We start from the raw sequence: 13,222 nt of genomic DNA, 5'->3' as shown, positions 1-13,222 counted from the left end.
CTTCAAAAGGTGAACACAAAATTTACTGAAGAATCTATCATTATATTAGGATTTTACAGAGAAGACATTATCTTTTAGCTCCATAACTATATTTAGAGGCTAAAATACCTGGTTATATCCTGTTCAGTCTCCACTATTGATTTAGGAATTTATGCAACTATTTATTCTCCTGCTCAATAGAAAAGATTGCTTACCATAGCAATTAGCATTAGCATTCAGCTTCTTGGTTACAGAGCACCTTCCTAAAGGAGGAGATATCTCAATGTGCAAGGTGAACCTAATTTCTTATTAAATATAATTTTAAGGGGGAAAGCTGTTGTATAAAAACCCATAACAAAGAGAGAGCAACCCAAACTGGAAACTAGCAATTGTTTAAGGCTCTTTTGCAATTATTTAATCTGTGTGTCTTTCCTGACTCTGGGCATTCTGCTGCTTTTGCACGTTTGTAAGCTAAGATGCGTGGGAAATAATAAAATATTATGCACAACCCACACCCCACACAGGAAGCTTGCTGTTCTCTGTGGGAAGTTTTAACTTAGGTCAGCTCGCCTTAGAATTATTTTTCTTTCTTTCTTTGAAGAATGCAGATTCCTGGTCCTGCCACTCAAATTTTCAAAGTGAAAATATTTGGTCTGATTTTCCAATGTGTTTCCTTGATGTCGATCAAGTGTCTGAAACATTAGTGACTGTTTTTACCTTGTACAGTGAAGTGAGGTAGCATTTTAATTAGGGAAGAAAAAGATCAACTTCTGCTCAAAAGCTCAAAGCTTTTGTGACGGAGCTCAGAGAGATTGAGGCCAGGAAGTCACGATTTGTGCATCAATGATCAGATCATCTGAGCCCTTTGTAGAGAAGTAAAATCTAGCTTCCCCCTACCCTTCTAGGTTCTTTGGTTGGGCTACAAATTAAATTGACATAAGGCAGATTCACAGGAGAAATATAAACAATTACATATATAGGCACTGGAGTCCCCAAAAATATGAGACTCAAAAATTGGTCAGATGATTGAAGCTTATATAGTTTCCTGAGCTATAGAAAAAAATTACGGCTTAGGGCTTCTTGGGGGTGATGCCCACACAAGTTAAGAGTGGATGACAAGAAAAAATGTATGATGAGTAGAGGTGGTCTTTTATGCAGATAAAATTTCTTGGGTAATAGAAGTTGTCTGGGAGACGAGGCAGCTCAGGGGAAATGAGACTGCAGTGGTGGTAGTAGGAAGATGTCAGGCAGGGATGAGCAGCAGGAGCAAACTATGGCCAAGGACCTGGTGGTGACCAAGTATAAGATGGGGGGCGAGGGGGCGGCGCGGTGCGACATGGCCAACTGGGTACTTCGAACCTTGGTGGAAGCATCTAGCTCAGGTGTGTCAGTACTGAGCCTGTGTGAGAAAGGCCATGCCATGATCACGGAAGAAACAGAGAAAATCTTCAAGAAAGAAAAGGAAATGAAGAAAGGTATTGCTTTTCCCACCAGCATTTCAGTAAATAACTTTGTATGTCACTTCTTCCCTTTGAAGAGCAGCCAGGATTATATTCTTAAGGACGGTGACTTGGTAAAAATTGACCTTGGGTTCCATGTGGATGGCTTAATTGCTAATGTAGCTCATACCTGTGTGGTTGATGTAGCTCAGGGGACCCAAGTAACAGGGAGGAAAGCAGATGTTATTAAGATAGCTCACCTTTGTGCTGAAGCTGCCCTATGCCTGGCCAAACCTAGAAATCAGAACACACAAGTGACAGACGTGGAACAAAGTTGCTCACTCATTTAACTGGATGCCGATAGAAGGTATGCTGTCACACCAGTTGAAGCAGCATGTCATCAATGGTGAAAAAAACATTATCCAGAATCCCACAGACCAGCAGAAGAAGGACCAAGAAAAAGCTGAATTTGAAGTACGTGAAGTATATGCTGTGGATGTTCTCGTCAGCTTAGGAGAGGGCAAGGTCAATGATGCAGGACAGAGAACCACTATTTACAAATGAGATCCCTCCAAACAGTACGAACTGAAAATGAAAACTTCACGTGCCTTCTTCAGTGAGGTGGAAAGGCGTTTTGATACCATGCCATTTACTTTAAGAGCATTTGAAGATGAGAAGAAGGCTCGGATGGGTGTGGTGGAGTGCACCAAGCATGGACTGCTACAACCATTTAATGTTCTTTCTGAGAAGGAGGGGGAATTTGTTGCCCAGTTTAAATTTGCAATCCTGCTCATGCCCAATGGCCCCATGCAGATAACCAGTGGTCCCTTTGAGCCTGACCTCTACAAGTCTGAGATGGAGGTCCAGGATGCAGAGCTAAAGGCCCTCCTTCAGAGTTCTGCAAGTCAAGAAACCCAGAAAAAGAAAAAGAAAAAAAAAAGGCTTCCAAGACTGCAGAGAATGCCACCAGTGGGGAAACATTAGAAGAAAATGAAGCTGGGGACTGAGGTGGGTCCCATTTCCCCAGCTTGCTACTTCTGCCTCATCCCCTTCCCACCACACCCCAGACTTTGTGAAGTACAGTTCTTCTTCTCCACCTAGGACCCCCAGCAGAGCAGGGGGTCTCCCTTTCTCCCCAACCCCAGTTCCCTAACCCACTCCTTTCCAACAACAACCAGCTCCAACTGACTCTGGTCTTGGGAGCCAACCACGGAAGACTACATTAAATGAAAAAGAGAAATTAAATAATAAAATCAGAGTAAAAAAAAATTGTCTGGGAGTAGCCCTCAGATAATTGTTAATAGTCTGGGTATGAGTCAACCTCCAGTCTTCTCTCTTGTAATGTGAGTTCATCTTCTCTGGTTGATAAGATTACAGGGGAAGGGATTCATGACAATTGAGTCTCTTTTGAAGAATCTCTTCTTTTGCATTTACTATTCCCCAGATGCACTCGATGTGTTGCTGTTCCTCAATTGCCCATTGATATGTTGAAATAAGCAGCATACCAAAGCCATAGATTTTGGGGTGGTTAAACTTCCTCTCAGTTTTGGAGTTCCACTGGTTAAAAAAAGCTAGTTCTGGCTGGGTTCGACTTCTCACGCCTGTAATCTCAACACTTTGGGAGGCTGGGGCAGGTGGAACACTTGGGTCAGGAGTTCAAGACTAGACTGACCACCATGGTGAAACCCCATCTCTACTGAAATTACAAAAATTAGCTGGGTGTGGTGGTGGGGGCCTGTAATCCCAGCTACTCGGGAGGCTGAGGCAGGAGAATCACTTGAACCCAGGAGGCGGAGGTTGCAGTGAGCCAAGATCGCGGTATTGCACTCCAGCCTGGGCAACAGAGAGAGATTGTGTCAAAAAAAAAAAAAAAAAAAAGCTAGCTCATAATACTGCTCATGGCTAAAGATATAAAGATAATACTGAAAGTGGCTAGGTGTGGTGACTCATGCCTATAATCCCAGAACTTTGGGAGGGTGAGGTGGGTGGATCACATGATGTCAGGAGTTTGAGACCAGCCTGACCAACATGGTGAAATGCCATCTCTACTAAAAATACAAAAATTAGCTGGGCATGGTGGCAGGTGCCTGGAGGCTGAGGGAGTAGAATTGCTTGAACCTGGGAGGTGGATGTTGCAGTGAGCCAAGACAGTGCCACTGCTCTACAGCCTGGGTGACAAGAGCAAGACTCCATTAAAAAAAAAAAAGAAAATACTGAAAGTTAACCCTGAAATTGTTAGTGACTTTGAGGCGCTGTTTCAGCTCTAGAAGAGTTTTTACCCCACAGAGACAATGGCTGAACAGAAAAAAAAAATAAATGCCGGGACTCAGTTACCTCAGGGGACTTGGCAGATGACAGTAATTAAGAGAGGGAGACCAGATGTTTTATCCAGGGAATTGTATTGGAGAAAGAGGGGCTGAAAAATGGGATTGAAGTATGCATCCAAATAGAAGCTCTTTCTCCTTTATGCTTTATGTCCAGAGCCTGCTTAGACCCCATGAAGCAGGCTAGAGGCTTGAGCGAGAACATCATTTCTGACTGAAGCCAGAGCAATATACTGGGTCTCCCACATATATTTTTATCCTGGATACTTTTCCCCAATGATATGCCCTGGATTTTTCTTTCAAATTAAATTGCCCTCTTTTAGCCTTGATCAAAAGTGAGAATCTGGGCCCTTGACAGATATATCGCTATTAATTTTTTTTTTTTTTTGGAGGTGTAGCCTAGCAAGGAGGGGCCTCATCTTCTGAGGAAGCCTCAGCATTGGTGAGTACTGACTGAGAGAGGATCATCAAGGTTCACTCAGATGAACGAGATAGGATGGGAAATCCACTCACAAGTGGATTTAACCCAGGCCTTCTGCAGTTATCAGGGACATGTGGTATCAAACAATAGAATGAGCAATTTATGGGTGACTGAAATATTAGTATTGTCAATATTATTTTCAGTTGTTATCATTGTTACACAGTTCTTACTAGCTTCTTTAGACCAATGGTATTCAAACTTTAGTGTACACCATCATCGCTGAAGATTTAAGAGTTCCACTTCCTGTGATTTGGTCTTGAGCAAAATCTGGGAATTTGCATTTTAACAAGCTCTTGGGCAATGCCATTGTGCTGGTTGTGAGCCGCAGTTTGAGGAGCACTGAGGCAACTCATCTGCTGACCAGTGGTTGGACCCAGGGGTCTGTTTTTAAAAGTATCCAGGTTATAACCAATTCTCACTAAAGTTTGAGAAAAGCTGTTTTAAACCACTGGTTCTCAGACTTAACTAAACATTGGACCTACATGAGCAGTTGCTTAAAGAATGCCAATGCCTGGGTCTCACCCGGCTGATTCTGATGAAATTGGAGTGGAAAGCAGCCTGACGTGGGGATTATTTGAAGCTCCCAAGATCACTGTAATGGGCAGCCAAGGTTGAAAACCATTTGTAGACATTGCCTCCATTCCTGGATTGCAAGACTACACGATCTGCAATTTGTACTTTCCAGTATGTCGCTATGGTAGAAAAAGAGATGGGTAAAATTCTAGCATCTGAAAGGAAATCATCTTTGCCAGGATTGCATGAATTTGATCCCAGCTTATCTTACATATTGTACAGACTGTGAGTAATGAAGGGCTCAATTTGAAAGAGCTGGGAGTGAGTCAGTCGGAAGAGGTAGAAATTTGGGCAAAAGAGCAAGTTCTATAAATCTGTAGAAGTGAAACCCATTTAGTTACCTCCAAAGGGCCAAATGTTCTGCTTAAAATGCTCCAATAGAGCATTGAATTTCACAGCTGTCTGTAGCTTTGAGGCCAAATTCTCATTCCCTAAAGTTAGAAAACAGAAGTAGGAGCAGTACCAAAAAGCCGCACATACTACTGAGATATTAATTAAGCCCCAAAGACTTCAAGGACCCCTGTCTGGTCTTCCTAAATGCACTATTCTTTGCCAATGGATGCAAACAGATTTCTCTTGACCTTCCCCATACTTGACCCAGATCTCTAAGTCTAAATATTATTACCATAAAAAGATGTCAACATTTTAAATTCCAGATAATAGATTCCTCGAAAATGAACCCACATATTTTTGTTATTTCCCTGAGATCTTGAAATTTTTTCTATTTTTATTAAAGTCTCTTATAGAAATGCATTAAACAATAACAAAACATCCCAACAAAACAAAACAAAACAAAAACTAAGCTAGATTCCTGTTTGGAAATTCAGCAAACGTTTTAGGCAGGAAATGTAGGTATTTGCCAAGTCAGAGCACTGGCTGGAGAGTCAGAAACACAGGATTCTTGTCCTGGTTTTGTACCTTACTATGTGACCTTGAGAAAGTTGTTCAACTCCTCTGAGCCTCATTTTCATATGTGTCAAATGGCAATAGTGTCTCAGGATCCCTTTTGACTTTAACTTAAAAGAATCGTGGTAGGACAGGGGAATCTGAAGAATTATTATTATTATTACTATTATTATTATTTGAGATGGAGTCTCTCTCTGTCACCCAGACTGGAGTGCAGTGATGCGATCTGGGCTCACTGCAAGCTCCGTCTCCCGGGTTCACGCCATTCTCCTGCCTCAGCCTCCCGAGTAGCTGGGACGACAGGTGCCCGCCACTATGCCCTACTAAGTTTTTGTATTTTTAGTAGAAACAGAGTTTAACCTTGTTAGCCAGGCTGGTCTCGATCTCCTGACCTCATGATCTGCCTGCCTCGGCCTCCCAAAGTATTGGGATGACAGGTGTGAGCCACCATGCTCTGCCCTGAAGAATTCTTTATGATTGCAATCCATCGCAAATCTCTTGTGTTTGTTTGCAAACTTTCAACTGAAATACTGAGTGAATTGTTGCCTCTGCAATGACAAAATTTTGGTGCTGCCCCCTCCTCCTTTCTTTCCTGCTGTATAATGGCTGTCATTTTTCATTGATATGATTTAAGAGACTGGAAAAAGTAAACTATTCTTCAACTCATTCCTCTTAAAGTGATAGAAGAACCAATTTTTCCTGTGATCTGCTTTCAAATCACTCTCACCAGCTGTGAATCTCCTCCTGACACAAAGTTATAAGTTGAAAATTTCTCCCTCAATTGGTTTATACTTAGCCACCCTTTTGAAATTAGGTTCCATTTACTTTATTGGTTCTAGGAAAATACAGGTTATTTTCAGACCCATTTTTGCTTCTTCCTGATTGGAATGGAAGGGGAGGAGGGGCAGGGACAGTTTCTCTAATTTGCTGGCGAACTGAAAAATACTCCAAAGACCCTTGTTCAGTCTTCCCGAGTAGATTTGCCTTTGCCAAAGGATACAAATACACTTATTTTAACTTTGCCAGCCATTGTGTCAATGTCTAATTTGGGACCATATTAACAAAAAAAAAGTTGACAAAATTTAAGTTATTGAGGGAAACAGATCCAGCCAAAGCTGGCATTGGCATTACTGATGGACATTGATAGTGATTGGATTAATTTTAAGTGATTGTATGAAAGGAGTTACTTATATTACCTAAGAAGGTGCCAAAGGGAAGAAAGCAAAGCAGGAAGAAGATAGAGTTCTGGAATTCAAGAAATCTCGGCTTGAGTTTTGATAATCATTAACCAGCTATGAGTATTTGGAACAATTTCTCAATGTCTTAATATGTAAAATGAACTTACACCAGTGCTGTTTGAACTTTAATGTGCACTTGAATTTTCTGGGATGTGGTTAAAATGTAAACTCTAAAGTAGGTCTATGGGTGAAGTCTGAGATCCTGCACTTGTAACATCTTTCAGGTGATGCAGATGCTGCGAGTCAGAGGACCACACTCTGAGTAGTGTCCTCATTGGATAATTCTTCTCATGCTACCTTCCAGATCTAGAAGTAGGTAGATAACTATATAAGTAAATAAATAACATTCTTAAACTATTCTGATGAGCTCTGTTAGGAAAGATACTGAAGTCCAAATTTTATAAATTAGCATGTGAATGTGGAACGGTACTAAGTGGATTCTTTACAATTTTACACCCACTGAAGGAAAAAATGTCAACCACAGAAGTAAGATCTGTTGGAGAAATGGGCCTTCTGATTATTTTTCCAAATTATTGTTCTTTGCTTATTGGATACCTCCTAATCCCACTTTAAAATTACCCAGAAAAAAACCTGTAATGAAGGTTTCTCATTTTGTCTGTCAGCCAGAGAATTATTTAGGCTTTTTAAGTTTTTCTTAAATGTATGGTAAACAAACAATTGGTTGTGTTACTAATAATTTTTTAAATTGTCAACCTAGCAATTTGCTTTTAAACTGTTCGTATTGTAGTATAAATTACTAATTTTCATCCTAAGACTGAATCTACATTCCAGCTAGCGACACAGACTATTAATGTATATTTGCATGCAACTGATGAGAAACACTGCATTGAAATCCTAACCGGAATTAATGTAGACAAATCAAAAAGCCTTTGTAGTTTGTCTGATGTGTGTGGGTTGGTTTGTACACCCCAAGACACACTTATAACATTAATAAACATGATGGTTAGAATATGAGTCTGAATATAAATTTGGCTTTCTGCTGTTTTATGTTTAACTGGTTAGCTTTTATGAGATTTCAGAGCATTCAGGTTTTCACTCAGAAACACAGTCACTTGTGATAGGTTGCAGCTTTCTGGCAGTAACAGCCAGAACAAGCTGCCCAGCTCTCCTTCTGAGGAAGCCATTTTCAGGTTTCATTCCCCAAAGACTAAACCAGCAGCAAAGTCAAAGATGTGGCTTCCTTGCAGTGTATGCTTTGGCCACTCTCACTTTGATGAAATAGAAAGAGGTGAACAGGGCAGCCGTGCTTCTATTTCACACAAGAAAACAGAAAAGCAGAGGAGAGGATTTTATTTACAGTGAACATCAATGCCTCCTGTTAAGTGTCAAAAAAGTTTCTTCCTAGAATATGAATCTTTTGAAGGTATTTAAAAAAACAACTTTACATCTTCCTCACAGGACAAAATAGAAAACATTCTTAGGGTTTTTAAGTAAGTACTATATTATAATAATCCTACTAAAATTTAAGCTAACATGAATTTCTGTATGGTGCCACATTAATAATAAAAGCCATCAGAATACATTGAATTGAAACCTGACTTTGAACCAGTCAGGGTTCTCTGGGACTCAATATTTTTTTAAAATATTGGTTTCAGTATTCACTAAGTTCCTACCCGCCCTGAAGTTCTTTGATGAGTTTTTCAATGATATTTTAGTGTTCTCATGTTTATTTACAAATTTCAAAATCTGCCTACTGCTCTTCTTCACATATGTTGTTTTTCATATTTAACATTTTTCATAACTGGGCTGTTCCCTCGATAAAAGTCCAGTATATAGTTTCCTGTTTGATATTAGGGCCTCAGAACTGAACACAAGTCTTGTGGTCCAGGATGCAGAAGAGGGCTCTGGGAGAGCAGACAGGTGGGCCAAGGTAATGTGAGTGTGCTCTTTCTATCTGGTATCTTGGCAAGTAAGTTTGCCTTGTTAGAAAGCTGGGCTCCTGGGAGAGGAGTTTCAAACTGACCAAGGATAATTGTTTTGTAAGAGCCATTTTTAGATGGTTAGCCATTGGCTCAGAGAGGTGCTCAAGGAGAAAATGAAGTCAGTGGTATGTTGGGGCTGACTCAGCTCCTGTAGCCCTGCAAGGTCAATCATGCACCTCTACTCAATCCCATATTCAATGACTTCGTATCTGTGGCTTGGAACTGGTTACAACGGGTATATTTACATCTTGGAATTAGCAAATGCCACAAATCAGGATCCTTATTGTAGTCAGTTGTTAACAATTTACAAATATGACAACTGGATATCTCACAACCAACACACACATTCAGAATTTTTAAGTGTCTTTTCATCAAGGCAGAGAATGGGACTAGAACTTCCCTCTCCCAAATGTCCATCTTTTATGATTTATTCCCCAATCTAGGATGTCTTCACAATTAATTTGTTTAAGTGTGTAAAATGTATTATTTTTATAATTATATATTTATATTTTATAATTATTAAAGGATTACACATTCATAATGCATTAAAATGAATTATAAATGGAAGAGACAAAGTAATCATCCATATTTACATAATCCAAATTATTACTATTAGTGATATTATTAGTAGTATATTACTATCAGTATAATTTTTCCTATAAGCAATCCTGTGAAAATTGAATACAGGTAATTTGCTTAACCTATGACTCTTCTGTGTCTTAGGTTTCTTCCCAACTTGCTATTATAAATAATACTGTGGTGAGCAACTTGATGCAACTTAAATAGCATAGAAAGACTGTGAAGTGGAATATAAAATGTTTATTTGAGCCTTGAACCCCTTGAATTGTTGACGAAGTAGGGGAGAAGATGGCGTGAACAGTTTAATCATGGCCAACAAAAATTCAGCTGTCCATAGAGCAGTTTGGAGAGCCTGGTGATTTATGGAAGTCTTCTAAATACCAACTGAATGGTGTATGTGGGTGTGTTGTGATGTTCTGCCAGGTGGTTTTGAAAAGAGCTTTCCAAGGTTTAAATCAACCCTATCATCAGAATCAGAGCAAATACCAGCTATTTTTTTCATACCCTAATTCTGGACCTGATTGGGAACACCTGTTAGGAATATTTTTCATTTGATGCATATTGAGTCAAACAACATGGCCACAAAGAGTTTGGTAACAGCAAAGGTAGAGCCTTGTGTTAGTGGGTGAGGCAAAAAGTTTCTGTGAAGCCTTGTTTGCCAAATCCACCTCCAGATTGCTGGGCCAGCATGTTCCTGAACCTACCGCCCAGGCAGCACAGCTGTCTGGTACATTGTGTACCCGATAGCTGTGCTTTGAATGGATTTCTGTACATCTCCACCTGCTCTGTTCACCCAAGTGAAGGTTCTGTTGCTGAATGCATTGGTTCTGAATTTATTAAATTATTCATTTAATCTGATTCACCAGACATTTAATGTGCAAGTGTCCACTGCAAGGTAGGCTTCTGTGGCTGTTTAGAAAGTTGAGCAGACACTGCCCACATTTTTGAGACTGGCAGTCTAATAGAGGTGACAAGAGGTATTAAAATGCCCCGAGTAGAAGGTACATGGGATGGAGGCCATCATAAGAATTACCACTAAGATACGAGAACAGGGTTTGAAAAAAAGAGATAAATCTGAGTGAGGAGATGTGAAACAACGCCTTCATCAGAGTAGTGGCATGGGTAATTTTTCAACTTGTGAACACAGAATAAAGAAATGCTAAGGAGAGCGAGTTTCAAGAACAAACAGGAAGCTAATAACAATTGCTCATTCCTAAGATCTATTTTTTACTTACAACACTTCTGACACCAAATGTGTGGGTTTTCCACACCAAGCAATTCTCTTGCAGATACCAGCTGTTTCCTATAATTTTATTTAATTCCGACCCTAATTACCTGGCGTTAGTACAGATCCCACATGTTAAGGGCTCAGTCCCACAAGGTTGCCATCCTGCTTCAGACCAATTATAAGTAGTGGGTCCTTAGGTTACCCATACTTCTAACTTGGCTACATGTTGTGGGTTCCCACAACCCCCTTCTCAGGCTTTATAATTCGCTGCAACAGCTCACAGAACTCAGGGCAATACCTATGTTTGCCAGTTTATTGTAAAGGATATTAAAAAGAGTTGGCAGATGACAAGGTGCGTAGGGTGGGGAAGGGTCCCTCAATGCAGAAACTTCTGTCCATGTTGAGTGGGGGTGCACCACCCTCCCAGCACATGAATCCAGAAGCTCATCAAATCTTACTGTTCAAGAGTTTTCATAGAACTTAATCTCCAGCTCCCCATCCTTCCCAGAGGTGGGCAGGTGGGGATAAAAGTTTCAGTCTTCTAATCACTTGGTCTTTCTTATAGCCAGCCCCATCCTGAGACTATCTAGGGTACCTGCCATAAGTCACCTCATTAGCCTAAACTCAGGTATGATCAAAAGGAGCTCCTTATGAATAATAATAGACATTCCTATCATTCAGAAAATTCCCAGGGTTTTAAGAGCTCTGTGCCAAGAACAAGGGGCGAGGACTAAATATATTTCTTATGATGTCACACTTATAATGTTATGGTGCTTCTTGATAATGGGCTTTCACATATGTTATAACAGTTAAGGTAGGAATAGAAACATGCTGAATTGGCTCAGCTTAGGTTTGAGGGACAGAGGGGAAACTGTTTCTGGGACAGTTCATTGTTGCTACACCACAGATGATATGCTTATTTGGATTCTCTCAAGAGCAGATCTCAAGATAAAGATTTTAAGAAGTCTATTTGGGAAATAATCCAAGGAAGCAGGGTGAGGAAACTGGGGAGTGAAGCAGGGAAGGGAGGAAAATCAACCAAAGAAACCTGAGTTAGCAGATTACTCCTAGGGCTAGGACAAGTGTGAGGAGAGGGAAGCTCACCCAGGTTGCTGAATTTATGGGATTGCCAAACACTCGGTAGTTAGTATAGATAATATTATAATATAGTATTTTAAACCATCAAAATTAACACGAAAAATCCATGATACACACATTATTACAATTTTAAATAAGGACAGGATCTAACAATACTGTGTTGGGCTATATAGGAGCCTGTGGAAAAAGACAATGTGTAACAATACCTTTCTTTGTATTTTTAAGATGAGAAATTTTTTCCAGAACATTTAAGTAACTGAAAAAGAAATTGTAAAATTTAAAAGTAGAAGCATTAAAATTCACACCATTATTTTAAACTTAAACATTGTATTTATATCAAAAACATTTAACTGTACTTTTACTTTATTGGTTTCCATGGAAGCAAGCATTAGTAATATTTTTATTAAAATCATTAGCCATTTAAAAATACATAAAAACAAGTACACAGAAGCGTACATATTTCCTTTTGCCTCAGGCTTCAATATGGCATACATGGCACTGGTTATCACTGTGGACTTAAACTGCTCGGGATCCTCAGAACTGTCTTATTGAGAAGGTAGGAAACTTAGGCTTGTATCCACCAACTCTTGCCCTCATTGTTTAGAGCTCTTCCTGTGGGGGTTGACTCTGGCACTCTCCACCATGCCCCCAGTGGGGAGGCCAAGACCTGTTGGAAAGGCACTATCGTTGTCTGCTGTTGAAGCCTTGATGAGCATTCAAGAACCACCGGCTTTTACAATGTAGCCCTTTGGAAGCCCCAAGGGTTTTGAAGAAGATGTGGGATAATGATCAGAACTCCACTTCAGAGACACTTTTATGGAGCCAGACACAATGACTCACTCCTGTAATCCCAGCAACTTGGAAAGAAGAGGTGAGAGAATCACTTGAGGCAGGAGTTTGAGACCAGCCTGGGTGATATTATGAGACTCTATCTCAATTAAAAAAAAAAAAAACTTAAAAAATATTGTAATGCATTCACTATGTATAGTGGGTTGGGGAATGAGAGAAGCTGAAAGCAGGAAGGGTGATTTAGAAGCGACTGCAATGCCTTGGTTGGGAGAAGATGTGGGTCTGAGCTAGGAGAGTATCTATAGAGCCAGAAAGAAAAGAGAAGGGGGAAAAAACAGAGCAGGACTTGAGCCATTGTGTTCTGGCCACCAAATGAATGTATTAGGTCAAAAGAAAGGAAGATGTACAGATGAGGCAGTTGTTCCTTATCAATGGCTGAGATAATGGTGGTTCTGTTTTTAGAGATGAGCGCTTGAGGAAAAGGGCAAATTCGGTGAGGGAGAGGTTTTGATTGCAGTCGGGACAGAGAATTTCAGGTTGGACTCACATGTCCATGGACACAAAAGATTTGGAGGGCCGAGGGCCAGGAAATTGCAGAACTCTTTTTGCCTACTTTGAGGTTCATGGTATAACAGTTGTGGAATA

General features: G+C 40.2%; 1 pseudogene; it reads left to right on the top strand.

The window, feature by feature from the left end:
- Nucleotides 1–1,219: 1,219 nt before the first annotated feature.
- On the top strand, nt 1,220–2,645 carry LOC107131080 (proliferation-associated protein 2G4 pseudogene; annotated as a pseudogene).
- The last annotated feature ends 10,577 nt before the right edge of the window (nt 2,646–13,222 follow it).

This window comes from Macaca fascicularis, chromosome 10 (genome assembly GCF_037993035.2).
Source record: "Macaca fascicularis isolate 582-1 chromosome 10, T2T-MFA8v1.1".
In the NCBI taxonomy this organism is placed as follows: domain Eukaryota; kingdom Metazoa; phylum Chordata; class Mammalia; order Primates; family Cercopithecidae; genus Macaca; species Macaca fascicularis.
This window is presented reverse-complemented; position numbering and strand designations above follow the sequence as displayed.